General features: G+C 45.0%; 1 long non-coding RNA gene across 1 annotated transcript in view; it reads right to left on the bottom strand.

The window, feature by feature from the left end:
• Positions 1 to 6,665, bottom strand: part of LOC124244222 (uncharacterized) — a 43,300-nt gene extending 36,635 nt beyond the window's left edge. The window contains exon 1 of the long non-coding RNA XR_006889917.1: positions 6,587 to 6,665. This is a non-coding gene — a long non-coding RNA (uncharacterized LOC124244222). The remainder of the gene's footprint in view (positions 1 to 6,586) is intronic.
• Between the last annotated feature and the right edge of the window lie 13,654 nt (positions 6,666 to 20,319).

Raw genomic sequence — 20,319 nt, 5'->3', positions numbered from 1 at the left:
GGGTGGACATGTAAACTGGATTGGCCCAATCAAGCTAAAGGATTGGGAGAGTGATGCTAATTAAATGTTTAACAACGAGCTATCCAGGGAAAAATATATTCATATATACATATAGTTACCTATATCTATGTACATATTTATATTTATGTATGTATACATACATACATTTATTATACATTTTTACTGATCTAATGGATGTGTAGAACCCAATATACAAATAAAATAAAACATGTAATATTCTTTATTGTAACTTTCACACAGCCAATTGATTTTCACAGAATACTTTTATTGGCTTTTGCCATTCTTGCATCTATAGCCAACCTATGGTTGCAGTTGACAGGTGAGTGTAATACTGACAGGAATGTTGGCTGCTTTGCCTAAGTTAATGAGTAAAACAGTGAAGACATATGGTCAGAACCTCACTCTTTTGTCAATGATGTCAGTGACTTCTTTGATGAAGCAGATAATACTGGAAGAATATCTCCTCAAGTTTTTGTACTATTCACAATGTAACAGTTTTATTTATTTATTTTTATTTATTTATTTTTTTGAGAAAGATTCTCCCTGAGCTAACATTCATGCCAATCTTCCTCTGGTGTTCAGTACATGGGCTGCCAGCACAGCATGGCCGCAAACAGAGCAGCGTAGGTCCACGCCTGGGAACCAAACCTGGGCCGCCGAAGCGGAGCACAGTGAACTCAACCACTAGGCCACTGTGTAACAGTTTTGGAACAACACTTTTTAAAGCTTGATCTGCGTTATTTACATTTCTTCATCACTTTCTTAAGTCTAGAAAATCAAAAATCAATAATCACGACTTGATTTACAGCATTTGCCCATTTCTGTGCTGTAAGTACTCCAGTTGTGGCTGATTTCAAGCCACCATTGTGGAGGTGGAGACGGAGGTGCAAGGCACACCATTGTATAGCATCACCACCATGCAGATGCAGGAGATGGAAATCACGCCAAGGGTAGAGATCACAGTAAAACTAGTGAAATAATTAGAGAGTGATGAGTTTTGAGTATTTATTATCTTTGTTTTTAATGTAATGCATTTTTTAAGTTTATATAATTTAATTTTTAATAACAGCTGTTTCCCAACTTGTAAAATTCTTGAAAATTTGACAGTCTGATCCCCAATGCACGAATGACTGGAAGAGAGGCCTTCTCTTTCTCTTTTGCAGGGTGTGAATTAGGAAGCACACAGGCCTGATTTCCACTGGCAGCCATTATAACCAGGAGAAGATCCAACGGTAAGGAAGGCAAAATGGAGAGACAGTAAAATCCTGAGTCTTTGATGCCATCACGCAGTTAATGATCAAACTGTGCCTGGAATCCACTCCACCACTGATCTTGGGGTCATGGCAAAAATCACTCATGCCCCCCTATTGTTCAAACCAGCTTGTATCATGGTTTTATAATGTTTGTAACCAACACCATTCCAATCAATATAGTTTTTTGGTTTTGTTTCTGTTTCTTAGGAAACAATGGCTTAATGAAAGAAATCATCTCTAGTTGTAGAAGTTTGGGCCTTTGAAGTTGGCGAGAGTATTTTTAGAACTTTTCAGAAGCCAGGAGAGAGACTTGGCTTATTTCATCTATATTCTTTTTTCTTTTTTGTTTTTTTGCTGAGAAAGATTCATCCTGAGCTAACATCTGTGCCAATCTTCCTCTTTTTGCTTGAGGAAGATTTGCCCTAAGCTCACAACTGTGCCAATTTCCTCTATTTTGTATGTGAGTCACCACCACAGCATGACCACCAATGAGAGGTACAGGTCCACGCCCGAGAACTGAACCCAGGCAACCAAAGCAGAGCATGCTGAACTTAACCACTAGGCCACAGGGCCAGCCCCTATATTCTTTATTCTTTTTCCTGCCCTCCTGCCCATGCCAGGCTTTCTTTTAAAATTCAAGTCACTCAGCTCCTTGCCTTTGAAGTCTTCTCTGAATTCTTCCTCTCCCATTGCCCAAAACAAAGCAGATTCTCTCCCTGGATGCCCTCTGTATATATAAACTGCACATCCTGCTGCATTTTCTTACACATCTGTAAAACTCCCAGCTTCCCGCAGGCCAGGTTATTATATCATTTTTCCTGTATCTCCAGTGCCCAGCACATTTAAAGTGCTCAATAAATGTGTTCAGGACTGAACAGTGTCCCCTCAAAGTTCATATGTTGCAGCCCTAACCCCCAATGCTTCTGTACTTGGAGATAGGGCCTTTAAAGGGGTAACTAAGGTTAAATGAGGTCATAAGGGTGAGGCCTAACTCAATAGGACTGTGGTCCTTATAAGAGGAGGAATAGACACTATGGACAATACCCAGGAGGAAAGGCCACATGAGGACACAGCCAGAAGCTAGCCATCTGTAAGCCAAGGAGAGAGCCATCAGGAGAAACCAAACTTGCTGGCACCTTGATCTTGGACTGCCAGCCTCCAGAACTGCGAGAAAATAAATTTTGGTTGCTTAAGCTTTGCAGTCTGTGGTATTTTGTTATGATAACCCGAGCAGACAAATACAAGAGGAGTGTTGAATGAATGAATGAGTGAGTGTCCTTTAGGAAAGACGGGTCACACATATACATTAATCTACTGCTTTTAAGCACTGATTTGCTTTCACTACTCCAAGAGAATGATTTGATCCAAACTCTGAAATTAATTTAATTTTATGTTGGTTAGAAAAACAGCAAAACAGCATGTCTCTCTGCCATGGAAAACATAAAGAATGATGTTTTCTCCATAAGTCCTTCCATATCCCCAATTTCTGATTTTTTTTTCCCCTTTTAGGTTTGTTTTAAACAGAGAATGATGAACCCAGTGGAGACCTGGGAACTATACACGAAACGGAAATATGACCAAAGAAAGGGGCCGCTTTCATCTCCCATGAAAGCCAGGCTGTTTTTGTTGATACATATGGAAGAAATCAGGCCCAATTACACGTGGAGATTCGGCACCAACGTTACAGCCTCACCACAGGCCTTTTCTTTCTTTCCACAGGTATACCGTTACAGCCCACGCAGCCCAAGCCCTCCATCGCCAGCAAGGCCGTTCCTCGGAGAGATGGACCTTGCCAGAGGTATCTCCGTCACCGTCAGGATGACTTTCAAGTGAAAAGAGCGTTTCCTATCTGTTGACTCTAAGGAAGAAGAACCCTACCTCCTCGGTAGCACCAACTGAGGCTTCCAGCGGAGAGAGGCGCAAGTGTGGGCACCCTTGCCTTAGCGCCCCCTCTAGCCTCAGGGAACCCTCAAAACAGGAGTCTTCCAGGTATTTCACTTAGCTGCCTTTTTCATATGGGCTTTAGGTTGATAGAGCTCTATCCTCTTTTCTAATCTCTTGCTTTACATCAGGGATATTCAGAATTTTTAAAGTGGAGAATATCAGGGCGTTAGAAGACCTGGTTCTGGACATGCTCGCTGCTAACTTACTATATGACTTTGGGCAAGTTCCTGCCCCACTATGACTCTCAGGCTCCTCATCCGTGAAACAAAGGGGTTGGACTAAGTGGCCTCCAAGGGTCTTTCCAGCTGAAACCATCTCCTGGGCTGCCTACTGTGGGAGCAACTAGTCACACGTGGCTGTTTAAATTTAAATTAATTAATTGAAATTTAAAATGTAGTTCCTCCATCTCGCTAGTCACATTTCGAGGGCTTTGATAGCCACATGCGGCCAGTGGCTACCATATTGGACAGCACAGATAAAGAGCATTTCCATCATTTCAGGAAGACCTATCAGACAGCCCGGGTCTAATGCTCTCATTTTATCCTGACTGTAGATGATTTCACAACAAAGCCTGACAGTTGAATAGCACTTTTGTGTTTATCTTGTATTTCAATACACCATTACATTTAACCACCAGAAACAGGACAGAGAGGTATTATTATGTCTGCTTTATCAGATGATGACACTAACTCAAAGATTAAATGACTTGCTGGAGGGTCATGCTGTTAAGGACCAAATGTATTTTCCAGATCTGATGCTGTCTCTAACACACAGCACTAAGTCACAGGGAGAAGATCTGTGTGGCCTGGCCAGGGCCACTCCAACCCATGGCAGTGCAGGAACTAACACCCAGTCATTAAGAGCTGATCTAGAGACTCTGCACCTTAGCTTAGATTTTAGCTTGGCACACCCTCACTGTGTGGCCATGGACAAGTTACTCAATGTCTCTGGGCTCCTTTGCCCTCATCTGTCAAATGGGAATGACAACAGTGTTCACTGTTCATGAGAATTACAGGAGCAGATGCAAATAAAGTGCTAGCTCAGGAAGTCAAGCACATGACAATTGCTCACTAAAAGTTAACCACTGTGATGATTAACATTATCACTACCTTTACTCCATCACAGGCCTTTGCATTTCCTCTCTGACTCAGACAGACCCATTGACAGCCCTTGCAGAGTCACTGCCAGCTTGTCTAAGGAAAGATGCAACTCTTACACATGGACCAGAACTCCCTTTTTGAAACCTACAGAGTAACTTGGCCTTATAACCTCCTGTGGCAGTGAGCTCTCCAGATTAATTACAAGTTGTTCAGCAAGAGCTCTCTCAGAGGGATCGGATTAACCCGCCTGGGCAGTGTGCCATGAGCAAATGGCTTTTCCCCCTATAATTTTTCCAAACCTTTTTGGTGCCAGGAAGCCACCATGTGCCTACCCCAAGGAAGGCCTGGCCCACAGTAGGTGCCACCAGTGCATGAGGGCGGTGGGGGGTGGGGTGGGCGACCCTCAGAGCCTCCTGCAGGGTTTTCTCCCCTGGAGCAGGGTACAGCAGCCTGCCTACAGAGTTGGCTCTGTCCAGACTGAGTTTTATCTTCTGGAAAAGGCACAGCAGACACATGTGTCCCTCGGTGATGGCTTTTCCTTCCCTGTCCCACCACAGTAGAGTGCCTCAAAGAACAATATTTACACCGACGGAGCCGCAGAGCATGGGGGGCCAGGCTACAAAGCCCCGCTCAACAAGAGTGTCGGGGGCAGGGGGCTGCCCCCAGCAGGGCGGGCAGGGCACAGGCCTGACTCCACAGGTGTTTCCCTCATCCCGCCCTCCATCTCCTGGGGCCCAGCCAGGGACTGATGAAGCAAGGAAGAATCTTCCGGCCATGCTTCATTTCTCCAGGAGCCAGCAACGGAACCATGGTCAGACCCCAGGTGTCTCTTGGGGCAGGAAAATGAAGTGCTTCTGCTACTGGGTGCAGCCATTGAGCATCACAGCACACAGGTGTGGCATGAACCATTAGCAGAGAGAATCCACAGCCCATTTGTGGATTCTATCTGCTGGTTCCACATAACACAACAACTGGAGCCCTATGCACACCCATGAAGAAGAGTCACTCAGTCACTCATTTGTTCATTCATTCATTCATTCATTCAACAATAACTTCCTGAGCACTTGGTCTGAGGATGACTTTGAAAGAAGCAAAACCCAGTTCTTCTTGCAAGAACCTTAGAGACCAGTGGGGGAGTGGAAAGATAAAAGAGAAATTAGGTGACAGTATAGTAAGTGCTAAAAGTGAGGTGCCAGCAAAGGGCTAAGGGGTGCACAGAGGTCCGAGGGCCTCTCCAGGAGGAGGTGGCATGTAAGCTGGGTCTCAGCGGCTACATGAGACTTTAGAAGTGCTGAGGTGGGGGACAGGGTTGTTGGGAGACGTCTTTGTGCAGCCTTGTCGACCACTATACAGGCTTTCACTGTGAAAGACGTGGAAAGCCTTTGGAGGGCTTTGGGGAGAGGGGTGATATGATCTGGACATACATTTTCATGGGATCACACAGGCTGTTCTGTTGGTAACAGATTATTGAGTGTGGAGAAAGGGTGGAAGCAAGAAGACCAGTTGGGGGGGGGGCGGTGCTTACAATAATTTAAGTGGCAGATGATGGGGGCTTGTTAACCCAAGCCCCTAACAGTGGCTGGTAGAGTAGGCATACAATCAGAGCTGAAGAAAGGACACAAAAAGACCTTATACGATCCACTCATCATAGTTTTTAACCATCAGCCAGACAAATCTCCCTCGGTCAGCAGCTGCCAGTGTTTTGAAGACTGTTCTCAAGTAATACAGTCTCTGTCTTCCTATTCCTTGCTCTAATTTTCCCCCAAGTCTTCAAATAACCACTAGGATTATTGAGTTTCCCTTCATAAGATCCTCTCTAAGTGCTTTGCAGAGTGCCTGCTCCATCTCTGGGATGGAAGGAACCCCCCGCTCCATAGAATCAAGGGGACCCTGCTTTGGAGAATAACACTGGATCAATGCAAACCTGAGCACAGGAGAACCCTAAAAACTCCCACAGACCCAAGCATTTCTCTGAGGATTCAGCACAAGAGATATGGGATGACAGATATCTAAAATGCCACGTGAATACAATAGATGCTATTCTTCCTAGAGCTCTTAGGAGAGACCCTGGCTGTCCTACAGAAGACCCTCTTTTGTTTCATTTCTCTCCCTTACATGGTGAGCAGCATCCTTCAAAGGAGGCATTTAGAGGAAACTGTCTCCACAGGCCTGATCCTTTTCTTTGAAAACATAATAACACTCAAGAATGACAACAATGTAAATCGCCAGAATCATTAGACAGAATCTTGATAAATTAAAATTGCTTACATCAGGGTAAGATTAGGTCAGCTGCGAGAGTGCCGGGGTCCGCGGACTTCAAGCCTTTCAAAAGCAAATATTGTCGGAGCTCCACAGTCTGGGTCTCAGCAGCGTGGATAGTCAACCCCTGATCAGACCATCCTTATCTGGGAAGGAACAAATTACTGGGCCGCTCAGTCTCCGAGACCCCTTCATTACCCATCCCACAAAGACAAATGACTCAGGAAATGTTGATACGATTGATCTTCCGAAAAGTCTAGGTCCGTCCCACCAAGCACAAGCTACCTCTGCTCATAAAATGGGTGGAGGAGAAAGGGCTGCCCAGAAAGTCATAGATGTTGCCTCATGAGAAAAGTTACATTCAAATCCCCAAGCAAATCGTGGAAGGTCTGAATGCCTCAAGGGAGGAAAATCCTAAAAGCAAAATAGGGCCATTATGTCTCAGGCCTAGGGCAGGCTGAGGGATTCTGTTGCCTGAAACAAATAACAGGAAAAATATGTCAGATGTGTGGTTGTGGCATAAATCATGAACAAAAACACGATTATAAGACTCCAGAGGAGCGGGAGGAACAGGCACTGGAGTACAAATCTTGATAACTATTGGATACAATTTTCACTGCCGAGAGGGAGGCAGTGTGTAACCAAGTTTATTTTAGGATGTCAGGAGTGACTTGCCCTGGGAAGCTATGGTGTGTTCCTTTTTTTTTTTTTCTTCCATTTAAAATAAATTAGAGGGGCCGGCCCTGTGGCTGAGTGGTTAAGTTCACGCACTCCGCTTCGGTGGCCCAGGGTTTCACCGGTTCGGATCCTGGGCGCAGACCTGGCACTGCTCGTCAGGCCACGCTGAGGCGGCGTCCCACATGCCACAACTAGAAGGACCCACAACTAAAATATACAACTATGTACGGGGGGGATGTGGAGAGAAAAAGCAGGGGAAAAAAAAGATTGGCAATAGTTGTTAGCTCAGGTGACAATCTTTAAAAATAAAATAAAGTAGAATTTGTCTTAGAGAAATTGGGAGGCGATTCCTTCTGAGAGCAGAGCACACTCCAGACTTCTGTTGACCATGAGAATAAGGAGGGAACCAGCGTGGAGGACCACCTGTTGGTACAAGTCCCCCAGCTGTGTCTGAACCTCATGTTCCATTTCTTCTTCTGCCCTCGCTGTTCACAAGTGAGTCTTTTGATTTACCTGATTGTGCTCACAGTTTGGGCCCTCGTTTGTGCAATCTCTCCTAATGGAGTGAAGGAGCGCCTGGTGGGTGAAGGCAGGGTACTTAATGATCAGATTCTGGGGTCAGACTGCCTGGGTTCAAATCCCCCCCACCACCACTTACTAGTCGGATAATCTCAGGGAAGCTGCTTAATGACTCTGTCTCCCCTTCTCTTCTCAATAAAACAGGAACAAAAATAAAGCGGTCAAGAAGCTTAAATGAGGTCATCCATGTAAACCACTTAGTTATGGTGAAATATTTGCAGAATTGAGTGAAGAAGGGACTGGAGATGAGAAGAAGGCAAAGAAAGAACAAGGGTCTGTATAATCTTGAAACACAAGCCTGAAACCCCTAGTCCTTGGAAAATCGAGAGTTGACCTAATAAAAGCAGCAACAACAATCTGACAGCAATCCATTTTCATTTGGGGAAAAATATTTTTATATTTTAAAAATTAACAAGAGAAGACGGTTTAAGGTGGGTAGCAATCCGTAAAGGCAAATGACCCAAAGTGGTCTGGGGAGAATGCAGAAAGATCTAGAAAAGGCTTATTTGCAGCCTCTGAGTGTGGCCATTCTCTGCTATATGGCAAGGAATCCTCTTGGTCCATCATAGGGAATTTAAAATAGAGGATACAAGAGCCGCCTTCCCAGAAAATAAGAGGCTTAGAATGGAAAGGGAAGGGCCAAGGATTCATTTTTATGATGTTACGTGATTCTCAAATATTGTTTAAATCATAACAGGCCAATGAAGTAAGTGTCTCCATTTTACAGATGAGGAGATTGAGGCTCGGGGAGGGGCCAAAAGTCATGCCACCAGTTAAGTGGAAAAGCCAAATTTGTCTGACTGCCAAACAGTGCATCCAAGCATCAGAGGTCACCAGCCACACACCTGGAAAGAGATATCAATTAATCTACTATGCCCATTAACAAGCCAGTCTTTCATTAATGACAGACAAGACTGATGGTGAAGGGACCTTTATTCTTTCCCTTACTGGGTCCTCTCTACCCTCGGAACGCAGTTACCCTTGGGCGTGTTTCTGCAAGGCAATCTGAGGTTTCAATGTCCCATAATGTCAAGCTGCCAAGCAGGAAAGGAAAGCCAGTTTTAACAATGCATCTCATTTTTCACCTAATTAGTACCAACATACTTAGGGATGTTAAGGGTGAAGTCTGACTTGTCAGCTGCTGGCAAACACAGACCCATCAGTGTAAATCTCATTCCAGATGGGGGGCGGGGGTATTTCCCCAGTTAAAGATTGTTGTTCTTGGCTGGGTGATTGACAAAACACGGTGCCTTCCCTTCTCGGTCTATGGTTCTAGGAGAGTCTGGGGCTGCCTTGAACAAAGCTGACCTCCCTTCCAGCGTAGGAGTTTCTTGTGATTCTTTACACCTAAGAAGCCTGGCTCTGAGGGAGTGAAGCGACAGGGCCACCCCTTCTTTCGCCCAGGAATAGAAGCTGCATTATATCACTGTCCACCACTATGGATTCTGCCTCCTCTCTATTTACAAAATGGAAACAGATGAATTCAATCAAACATAAGCCCCGCCCCCAAATCATGGCTTCCTTTATACCTTGTGGTAAAGGAGTTTATACATAATTGGCACATGATTTTCTCCAGTGGTTTCAAGTTGTTCCCAAACGTAAAAAGGAACCTTTCAGTTTGGGAACGAGATGGTTTCGTTTCAAACCAATCCATCATGCCTTCCAGAGGCAAAGAGGGTGGGTCGGCTGAGTAAAACCAGGAAAGCAGTAGGCGGGTCACGGCCTCAGTTGCTTTAATTGGGCAGATGGAGACAGGCATTGGATCAGTGAGAAGAGGGCCACAAAACCCCCTTTTGGCGGTTGGGCTGGTTCTGGGGAAACAGACTCTCTGTCACAGTTGAGATGGAAAGCCACTGACTCCCTCGCATTTAGCACTGCAGTCTCTGTTACTGGACCATGAGATATAGACCTCTCCTTTTTCAGGTCAAGGTCAACCAACACCCAAAGACTCCACCTTTTACAGACTCTGCAGATCAAAAACACCCTCCGCCAGCTAAAGCCAATTTACATAATTGGCTGGCACCAAAAAGCAACATAGTCACTGTTGAGCTATGTTTACACAAATCTTTAATGAAAGTCAACATGGAAAACAAGGAAAGACCACTTTACACTTGGCTCTAAAAAGCTGGGCTTGGAGCCTGAGAGGTTTTCCTAAATTACTATTAACAGAGTCAACAGGTTAATATGTTTTCAAGGCTTCATCCAAATGGGGCACCTAGATAATGATCCTATTACATTAAGGTAAACAAAAGGGCAATTGTGCTCACCCTGGGATTAGGAGGCATCTTAAAAGCTCTTTCATATTTATTTTCCACAATTTAGCAAGCCCAAAAGGGAAACGTTTAACTTCGTTAGAGAGGATTGCTTACACATTGTGGAAACAACAGGTCACTCCAGGTTCTCAAGGCATTGAAGATTCATTTAGGAATTTACTGAGATCACAGGCCCCAGTCGTTCAGCCCACAACCTCTCCTAGGAGATGGTGGATACAAATTCGGCATAATAGAACTATCACGCCGTGAGAGAGAACACCTGCCACAACCTGTTAATGATTTCTGTTTGGGGGCAAAGAGGCCTTTGTTTTCAAGAAAGTCTGGATTGATTGTGAACCAATAGTCTTCCAAGCTCGGGAAACCCAAATGTGACTCTTCAGGGTGCTGCCCTGAGTTTGGCTCCTCTTTGATCCCTCTCCCCAATAAGCAAGAGCCAGGAGCTCTGGTCCACAGAGAAGAGTAACCTGGCAGGAGCCTGGGGCCAAGTGTGTGCTGCATGGTGGAAGCCAGAGGTCCTGGGAGAACTTTGTAGGAATATCACCAAAATCAAAGCCTGGACCATCAACCCAACTGGGTCCAGGCAGAGAGGGACCACTGGAGGCACCGCAGTGGCTTGGAGACTGTGAGATGGCCCTTGAGAAGAAGTCCTGTGACCACTATTTATGAGATGTGTACGCAGCCTCTAAAATGGCCCCCAATAATCCCTGCCTCTTGGTATTACAGCCTTGTGCAATCCCATCCCCATGAGTATGACTGGATCTAGTGACTGTCTTCCATTCTAACCAATAGAATGTGGCAAAAATGATGGTATGCTATTTCCCACATGAGGTTACTGTTAAAGAAAACCAGAACCAGAGAGAAGTTAGAGTGGTGAAGGAAAATTTTATTCAGAAACTATTGCAATAAGGGAAGAGAGACCTCAGGTTAGAGCTGAGCTCGATTCTGAATACAAAGAAGACAAGTGGGGATTGATAGCCAAGGATCAGCATGGGGGTCAGTGGAGAAAATGACTAAAGAAACATGAGGGATAAGGAGGATCTGGCTAACCTGACCCAGCAGGATTCTTGCTGAAGATCAGGGTGATAAGATATGGAGGGTTGGGTATGAGGAATTTGGTCAGATATCGAGGGTGGTCAGATACCAAGGGCAGGGGGTTCTGGCTAAACTGACTCAGCAGGACTCTAGGAGAGTCTTTGTCATCACAAGATGTGGCTTCTGTCTTGCATTCCCTGCTTGCTCTCTCATTTGCTCACTCTGATGGAATTCAGCTGCCATGTCATGAGCCCATGGCGGGGCCCACATGGCAAGGAATGAGGGAGGTCTGCAACTGACAGAAAGCAAAGAACAGTTCAATAGTCTTGGAGAAACTGAATTCTGTCAACAACCACATGAGTGAGCTTGGGAGTGGGTCCTCCCTCAGCCTTCAGATGAGACCACAGCCCCAGCTGACACCATGTTGCAACCTTGTGAAAGACCTTGAGGCAGAGGCACCCAGCTAAGCCACACCTGCCCTACAGAAACTGTGAGATAATAATTGTTCATTATGTTAAGCTGCTGAATTTTGGGTGGTCATTTCTTACAAAGTAAAAGAAAACTAATACAGGGCATCTGTGGTCCCAGATAGGAAGGGTGTCATTGAAGGTACTCTTGGGCCCTAGGACTTGATCCTGAGTGCCTCTGGGGAATTGAGGGGACTGCTTCAGAGGCCCGGTGCTTCCTTCGTTTGATATGGAATCAAATGAGCCAGAGTCCTGGTGTAACTTACCATCATCAGGCAACGCAGCAAACTACAACAGCCACAGCAATTATGGAACATCAGTATAAGGCAAAGAGAACAGAAAGGAAAAACTACCAGGGCATTCTCTCCAGATAAGTTTTATGACTGAGCAGAACAGACTCTACGTCTAAGATAATAACAACCAAATGGAAGGAACCGTTGGGGTTTACAAAGTGTTTCATATCTGTGATGTCATCTAACCCTCACAAACACCCTGCAAGTTTCTTTTTGGACCTTGAGGGCTCCTTTGGAAGGACTGATAGAGGAGCACACTTTCCCACACACCCAAGTCAAAAGGATGGGCTTTTTCTATTTGAGAAGGAGACTAATCTGTTTGACCAAGCAGAGCTTCGGGTAAGGAAGGAAGGGGCTGCCTAACTAACCAGCCAGCTGGCTTGCATCAATCCTGGCCAACACAGAGAGAGAAACACTGCAGGTAGATCACGCTCACACCTGTGCCCCAGAGCTTAGGCTGTCTCCAATTCTGCAGATGAGGATATTAGAATTTGCAGAGCTAGTCCAAGGAAGCAGAGCCAGGACATGGTACATATGGAAATTGGGACCAGGTCCTACCTCATACCCTGTGACTTTTCCACATTCCAAGTTGAGCTGACGACTACTTAGCATGCAAATCCAGGTAAAGACCTCCTCCCAAGCTGCCCTAGCAGTTTTCTCCAGGCCTCTGCAGGAAACAAATGAACAAGAAGAACATGCCAGTATTAGCAACAGGGCTTCGGCATTTGAAATTAGTTCACACCCTTTGATGTAAAAGATCAAAGTAAGTGGGCATGCCCCTCATTCCCAATCCATGCTCTAGCTAAAGCAGTCGTTCTCCCTTTTCTCCAGTCCTTAATTCCAATCAACCCCCAGTTGTCATTTGCTTGCCTAAATATGGAGCAAATCTGTTTCTTCCTTCCATCACCGTTCACACTGCCATAGTGCAGGTGACACCTGCTCTCACCTTGACTGCTTCATAACCAGTCTCCTCATCTCTGGGTTTGTGCCTGTTCACAGAGTGCACTAGACCTGACCCCATCACTTGCTTCTTTCAGACCCCACAATGTCTCCTCATATATTCCATGATGAATCTCGTTTCTTAAATGGCATACAAAGTCTTCCATGGATAGCCTGGCCGCCATTCCTCTCGGCATCCCCAGGTCTTACCCTTCCCCACCCACTAGTTTATGTTCCAGCCCCTGCTGGAACTGCTTCTGTTTCCTTACATAGATCATGCTGTCTCATGCTCCAGACCTTTGCTGGTACTGTTCCCTCGATGTGAACTGCCCTTTTTCTCTTATACACTTGACTAAATCTGCTCCATCTTTAAGACCCAGGCATCCCATCCTGCTCCTCCATCCCCTCTCCAATATACTCACTGTTCCTCTGTGCTCCCCTTGTCCTCTGGGCATCTCTCCACCATCACCCAACGTCATATCAGAGAATCGTTATCCATGTTTTCATCCGTCTCCCATGCCAGCTGGGGACAAAAGCCTGAGAACGAAGCATGCACAAGTGACAGAAGGCTGAGAGAGAGGCATGCTATTCACACGTGGGTGGCCAGAGTGCTCACACTCAAAATGAAAAGACAAGCAAAGGAGTGGGTTCACACGCTCACCTGCCTTGGATACAGATTCTGGCTCCTTTGCTCACTTCTCAGAGAAAAACGTTCATGCAATCATACCTAAATGGCAAAAAATGGAAAGAAATCCTCTTTCTGGATTCAAATCAAGCACATCTGCTGAGGGAGTTTCAGGCAGATGCGGGAAAACATCAGGTTAGCAGCAGCAGAGGCACGTGTGTTCCTTAGAACATTAATGCCACCCAATGCTCCGTTGAAAAACATTTGAGGGACAAATGGCATTGTGAGGTCCCTAATATTATTATCTCGTTTTGGAAAAAAAGGCATTTGCAAGTCACATAATTTGAGAAATGGTGCATAGTAGTATATTAAAAGCTCTGAGAAGTCCTGCAGTTTAAAAAAAGCATATAAGTGTCTTTGATCGAACATTCCCAAAATGCATTTGATCATGGCCCGTCCCTCCCTATGTCTCTTTTCCGTGACTCACCCACAGTACTCCCATCCTAAGTACACTTCAGGAAATGCTAGTTTAATGGAAGAGTCTTTAATCTGCAGAATCAAGCAGATCCTGGTTAGAATATCAGCTCCACCATGTTCCAGAAATGTAGGCAACTCATTTGAATTCTCCGAACCTGTTTCCCCACCTCTGCAAAAATGGACAGTAACACCTACCTCGCAGGTTGTTGAGAGGATTAAAAGTGATACCTTAAGCAAACCACATGGTACTTAATTCAGCAGTTCGTTAACGAATTAACTAATTCACTTTCTTTCCACAGTATTGCCTTATTTTTAGAGCCCTAAAGCCCTGTCTATATGGCATTAAAACCTCTGGCAAAAAAGTAAATGCCAGCTGCATGGTTATTTGTTTTCTAGGACACCAAACAAACAAACACCGAGCTTTACAGAATTTTTTTCCTAAAGCGATACCTCCTGCAGGGCCACCAGCATACCCTCCTGTTCAAACTGACTAATCACTGTTTCCACATAATGACTCCTTTTGTGTCATGGATATCAGAAGACCAAGACACAGACAATAAAGCAGAAGGTCCTGGCGCCCGCGAGACGCTCAGTTATAAATTAGCCTCAACGAGAGGATTGGAGCCACCAGGGTACTGTTCAGAACACACAGCAGACACAACCTTCATTTTGTTTCTCTTCCTTTGAATAAAAATGTGTCTGATGCTTCACCTATAATGAAAATATTCTACAAGTTGTAAAAAACAAAAGTAATAACACACTTCATAGGGATGCATAACCATGAGATAATTGTGCTTCTCAGTTCGTTGATGTCACCCCCCCCCCACCCCCCGCCGACTCGCGTCTTATAATGTACGCCTTGTTGTGTGGTAGTTCCCCAAAATATTATTCATAGGAGGTTTATAATAGCAAAGCATTACCATAATAAATAGTGGTCACAAGAGTCTTCTATGGAAGGGAAGCCTGTTAACCTTGCTCACATTCCCTACCCTTGAATCAAGATTAAATTTCACTTTTTTAATCAAAGATTCTAAATCCTAAGAACTCTAAACCTTGAAATTGATACCCTTTTTTGAAAGAAAAATTAGATCGGAACTGTCAGAAGGGGCGATCAAAATGACATGAAGCCAATCAGATGACGTGTGTGTGAGAGGTTTTCTTTAGTTCAGCTGTCATGAAAACATTGAAGTGTCTTATCTCCCCAAAAGCCCCAAAGCCACCGTCCCAGGCCAGGCAAGCCAAAATTGTTTTAAGAAAAAATAAAGGCACAAAAGGCTTCTTAGGAAATTCACATTTTAAGTGTTACTTAAGCCCACAGCTTCGACCAGTAAGAAATGGGGAATCCAGGATGGCAGCAGGCAAATAAAAGAAGAAATTATTTATACTAAAGATCAAATCCTGTTAAAAAGAACTCTAAAGAGACCAGGGTTGTTTAATTCTTCCACCCTATTACCTTATCAAATATTCCTCCAAGGAAGTGGGTCAGGATTTAGACCTTAGAAATTTAATTATTATACATCATTTTTTTGGAGGAGCATGTGTTAGAATGTGATTTGACCCTCAGCTTTGATTGAAAAGAGAGCCTACTTTTTAAAAATCCCTTTGAAATGAAGCATTGGTAGCTTCTCTTGAGGAGTCACCGTCTGGAAATCTCTCAGATCATTTAAAATGGCCAGTGCAGCAGAGCTAAATCTGTAGTTAAGCAATATGGGAGACACTGATTATTAAAGTTGTCGTATTCTGAAAGTTAACTGGAATGCCACTTGCCTTAACCCTTAGACAAAAATATTCAGAAAGGGTTTGTGTGCACGCTCCTGTCTTTGTAAGGACTATAACATGACCGTGGGAAAATGAATTACTGGCCTCAGTTCTTCACTCTCCCTTGCCCCAGCCTCGTCATGGGCAAAGAACACTTCTCTACCTGCATCAGTAAGGGTTCGATCAGAGAAGCAGAATCTCAATGTGAGATATACTGGATTTATTATCAGCATTAGACCTAGCGTGATGCTGGGAATGGGAGAAGCAGTCCGTTTAAGGGTGTGGTCCTTGCATCTGGGGCTAGGCCTGAGGCCAGCACATGGGAAGGCAAGCTACATGCAAAGTGGGGAAGATCAATGAAAGACTGGAGCCCATAAGAATGAGCTAGTTCCCACATGGGAGTCTCATTGCCTCTAAGCCCCCAACATTCATGCAGATCTGCAGAAGAGCTGGTATATCTCTTCTTCCATGGAGCTATCCACCTGGCCCATGATTCGGAGTAGCTGAAGGAGATCTGGTGGGAGCTAAAGGAGCAGCAGGCTGGCTGCTGCCCCACACCAACAAGGTGAGTCAGCAGGTCCCCATCACCGATCTGGAACTGTCATAGACATGACTATGGCTTCACTTCCACCTTCCAAATCATGTGCAAATTTCCCTCGTAGCCAACCCTACCTCCAGAACTGTGCAGGGAAGGGCGTTTTGAGAAACATAGCTCCAGCTTAGTTAAGCCAACACACTGCCCCTGACTTTGAGTTCAGCCATGTGACTCACCTTGGCCAATGACATGTGGGCAGAAGTGACAGCATACCAGTTCAATGTCCAGGACTTTAAGAGACCATAAGTTCTGCCTGACCATTTGTACCGTCTTGTGCAGAACTGAAGAGATGGCAGAGCAAGCTTGATGCAACCCCAGCAGCCACAGCCTGAAGCAGAGGACCCCAGCCAAGCCCTGACTAGGTGAGCTGAACCACAGCCAACCTGCAGATGTGTGAGCAACAAAAAATGATCGTTGAAGCCCCTGAATTGGGGAAGTAACTGATACAGACCTACCTTTACTTTATGAGAGTTCCTTACCTCTGTCCCTACCCATCCCTCTCATGATCCCGAATTCCTGCAATGTACCGGGCCCCAGCAGTTGCCCACGAAGTGATGCAGACTGAGACTCTATAAAGGAATCTAGCCCACTTCCCTAATTTCAAGACATCATCTTTTAAAAAACAGTTGGAAAGAGCATATATTTAACCCTAAATCCCAGCTACGGCCACAACAATACAAAACTTTGAGAAATACAGTTAAATGCACAAGTCCTACATGGAGACAAACGTAAAATCTGATTGAGTGACATGGATAAATGGAAAGACTCCTCCGTGGGAAGAATCCGCATGGTGAAGAGGTCAGTCCTCCAAATTAAATTATGAATGTCACGCAATCGCACTTAAAATCCCAGCGGGGTTTTTGGGTGGGGAAAGCTTGGTAACATCATGAGGGAGAAGAAATGTGTGGGAATAGCCAAGAAATACTTTTCCAAGGTAATGGAAGCACACTCGGAGCCTGATGGCAAAGGCCCTTCTGGCCCCAAGGATGCCGTGAATCGTTGCCTCAAAGACCTCCACTTCTTCTGCTTCCTCACAAGGGCACGCCAAGGAACTCTGTATAGAGACAATAAAAGCTGATGACATAAATGCATCTCCACCCACACACAAATAAAAGTCTTTTCGTGTGTATGAGGGTGTTTGTTTAAATTTCCTTTTTTAGGCATGCCTTTCCGTTCTTTGAGCTACTTCAAGAGTCTGGAAGTTGGGATTTGTCCCTGGGCAAGAGAAAGCAAAAAGAGGCAACCCAGTGGCTCCTAAATACACCCCTGCTGGTGCAGAAGCCGTCAGTTGCTTGGTGGTGATTTAGACTCAAAACAGACCCTGCCCGGGCCGGGGGAGAGTGATGTGAAAAGTTCCAAGTTTTGCAGCAAATCTGAGATGGACAGAGCTGAGGTTAGTTAATTTGTTCCTTAAGAAAAAGGCTTCACTGACATTCAAAAGCCTTCTGTTTTTAACCATCAAAGCCCTGAGTATCCAGGAAATCATGTGCCAGCCATTAAGACTCAACTATGGATTTTCCTGACTGCCAAGCTCTCTCATACACAAGTAGCATCGGCTACAGCCTTTTGAGTCAAAGCCTTTACTGCGATAAGATTTTGTGAGAGAGCTCAAGCAAGCAAGTTTACGTTAGCCAACAAATTGTCCCTGGCTCCTTCTGTGGGCCAGAGTCAAGAGGAACCCAGAGAGCATCTGATGGGATTTCTGCTCCCAAGCGGGCTGCCGCTGAGGGTGGAGCCTGCAGATGGAATTAGGTTGGTGGATAACCAACACAGGGTTGAATCCGATGGGTAAGGCAGTTTAGCCAGGCAAAGGGAGAGGGCTCAGTTGGAGAAAGTCCTGGGTTTAAATCCCTCTTATATAGACCTCACTCTGAGTAAATTACCTGGCCTCTCAGAGGCTCTACCTCCCATCTGTAGATGGAGGGTGATCCTAGTTCCTTCTTGATAGATCCTGTTGGGATTAGATTTAAAGAAATCGGTAGAGCCCTTAACACTGCCCCTGGCACACAGTAGCACTCTGTAGATACTTTGCATGTAAATGAATGTTGAAGACAATGTTCTAAGTGCTGGATTGTAGACACATTCAACAGACAGCAGGGGTGGGGATGGGACTATTAATTGAGCCTGGGAAGTTGGATTAGGCTTCTCATAGGAGGTAATATTTGAACTAGAGCTTCAAGATTGAATGGAATTTCAACAACTGATGATGAGGGGGGGCTTTCCAGGATGAAGAAAGAGCATGTGTGAAAGGGTGAAGGTGACAAGTGACACAGAGGACCTGTGGAGGCAGGAGAGGGAGGTGAGGCCACAGAGGCAGGTGGGCCCAGGTTGTGGAGTGCCTTGTATGCTATGGTGAGGAGTGGGGACATCGTTGCAGGTGATGGGCAGTAGTGGAAAGTAGCGAAGCTGGGGGGATCCTCAGTCGGATAACAGCCATTTCTTATACCGCATTTCCCTTCCAAATTTGAAACTTTCAAAATTTGAGAAAAGCAAATGAGGGATAGCTAAGAAGCAGACGGCCCCAGAATCCCCTCATCCACTGCACTGCAGATCCTGTGCAGAGTATTACACTGTCCTGCAGGGACTAATCTCCCCACCATACCCTGGCCGGGCAAGCCTGTGCCAGGTTCTTCCTTCCTCCCAGAGCGCCTTCAGGTAGAAGGAAATATTTTCCCACTGGGAGTCTACTAACTGTCATGTCTAATTTAATCCTAAATACATTTCCACAGAAAAAGGAGTCAAATGAGTAAACCTCTCCTGTATCCCTGATTTCTTGTTTCCCTAGCCCTTCATCCACATCTCCGTTCCATCTTTTTTTTTTTTTTTTGCAGGGAAAGTAAAAGTGGACAGGGGAGAGGAGGAGGGGGCTCCCCCACTTACTGATTTGTTTTCCATCCTCAGCCCTGGATTTCTTTCTCTCTGACCTGCAGTAAGACAGGACAGATGGGACCATGCCAAGGGCCCATTATTTATCTTGAAAGCATAAATTACCTCCAATTATCAAAATACCACTTATATCCAAGTAAGCACCTCTGCCTCTCCTTAAACATTTTGGTTTTCTCAGCTGCTCATTTAAGTTTTAATGGGGTAGTAGAAGGTCAGAAAGTCAGGGAGAAATTTAGCTTTGCTGTAGATCTGAGCCCCTCTCCCCTCCACCTCTCTTTTCTTCCCTGCCTTTCCACGTGGGGGACCTGAAATGATTTGGATCTAACTCAGATGGTGGGAAGAGCCCTGGTTAGGGACAGGAGATGTGGGCTTAGAGTCGGCTTGCCATTCCCATCCCCACGTGGAGCCAAACTCTCATATCACCTGAGACTCACATTCCACATCTGTAGGATAAGGGAATTGAAAAGATTCCCACCAAGATCCCTTCCCATTCTCACTACAATGGTTTCAAGATTTCAATTCAAATTTACTTGTTTGTTTCTGAATCATAACTCAGTTTGATTTCAAATTATTTATTGAAACCTCATGTGTTGTATGTGTTAGCACAATGCTACTCTAAGTGTGGTCATGGACGCAGGCTGGTCTGCAAATTGGTACTGGTCTGTAATGAAATAAGTAGGCAAGTTGAGAGTAAGCATCAGGAACTTTCTGGCAATTTGACATGGCCACAACCTCCAAGCATGTGACCAGTGGCCTCATTTGGTTGAGCTTGCAGGATGAGTTGCACATGGCATGAACTGTGTCCTAGTTATATGCAATAGGACCAAATATGAAATTGAATGGAAATAAGAAAGAAATGAATACTCCAGCCAGGTGATCCAGGTCAGCATCTGTAGTCATAAACCATGTTGATAGTTTGTACCTATGATGAGAAAGACATTTTACCTCTGTGGTCTTCCCCCTAATTGCTATAACCCAGCCTTATCATGATAAAAATGTGAGACAAATTCCAATAATGGGACATTCTAAAAAATACTTGACCAATACTCCTCAAAACTGTCCAGGTCATCAAAAAGAAGGCAAGTTTGAAAAACTGTCATAGCCAAGAGGAGCCAATGAGACATGCCAATTAAATGTAAT

The sequence above is a fragment of the Equus quagga genome, chromosome 8, assembly GCF_021613505.1.
Source record: "Equus quagga isolate Etosha38 chromosome 8, UCLA_HA_Equagga_1.0, whole genome shotgun sequence".
NCBI classification, from domain to species: Eukaryota; Metazoa; Chordata; class Mammalia; order Perissodactyla; family Equidae; genus Equus; species Equus quagga.
This window is presented reverse-complemented; position numbering and strand designations above follow the sequence as displayed.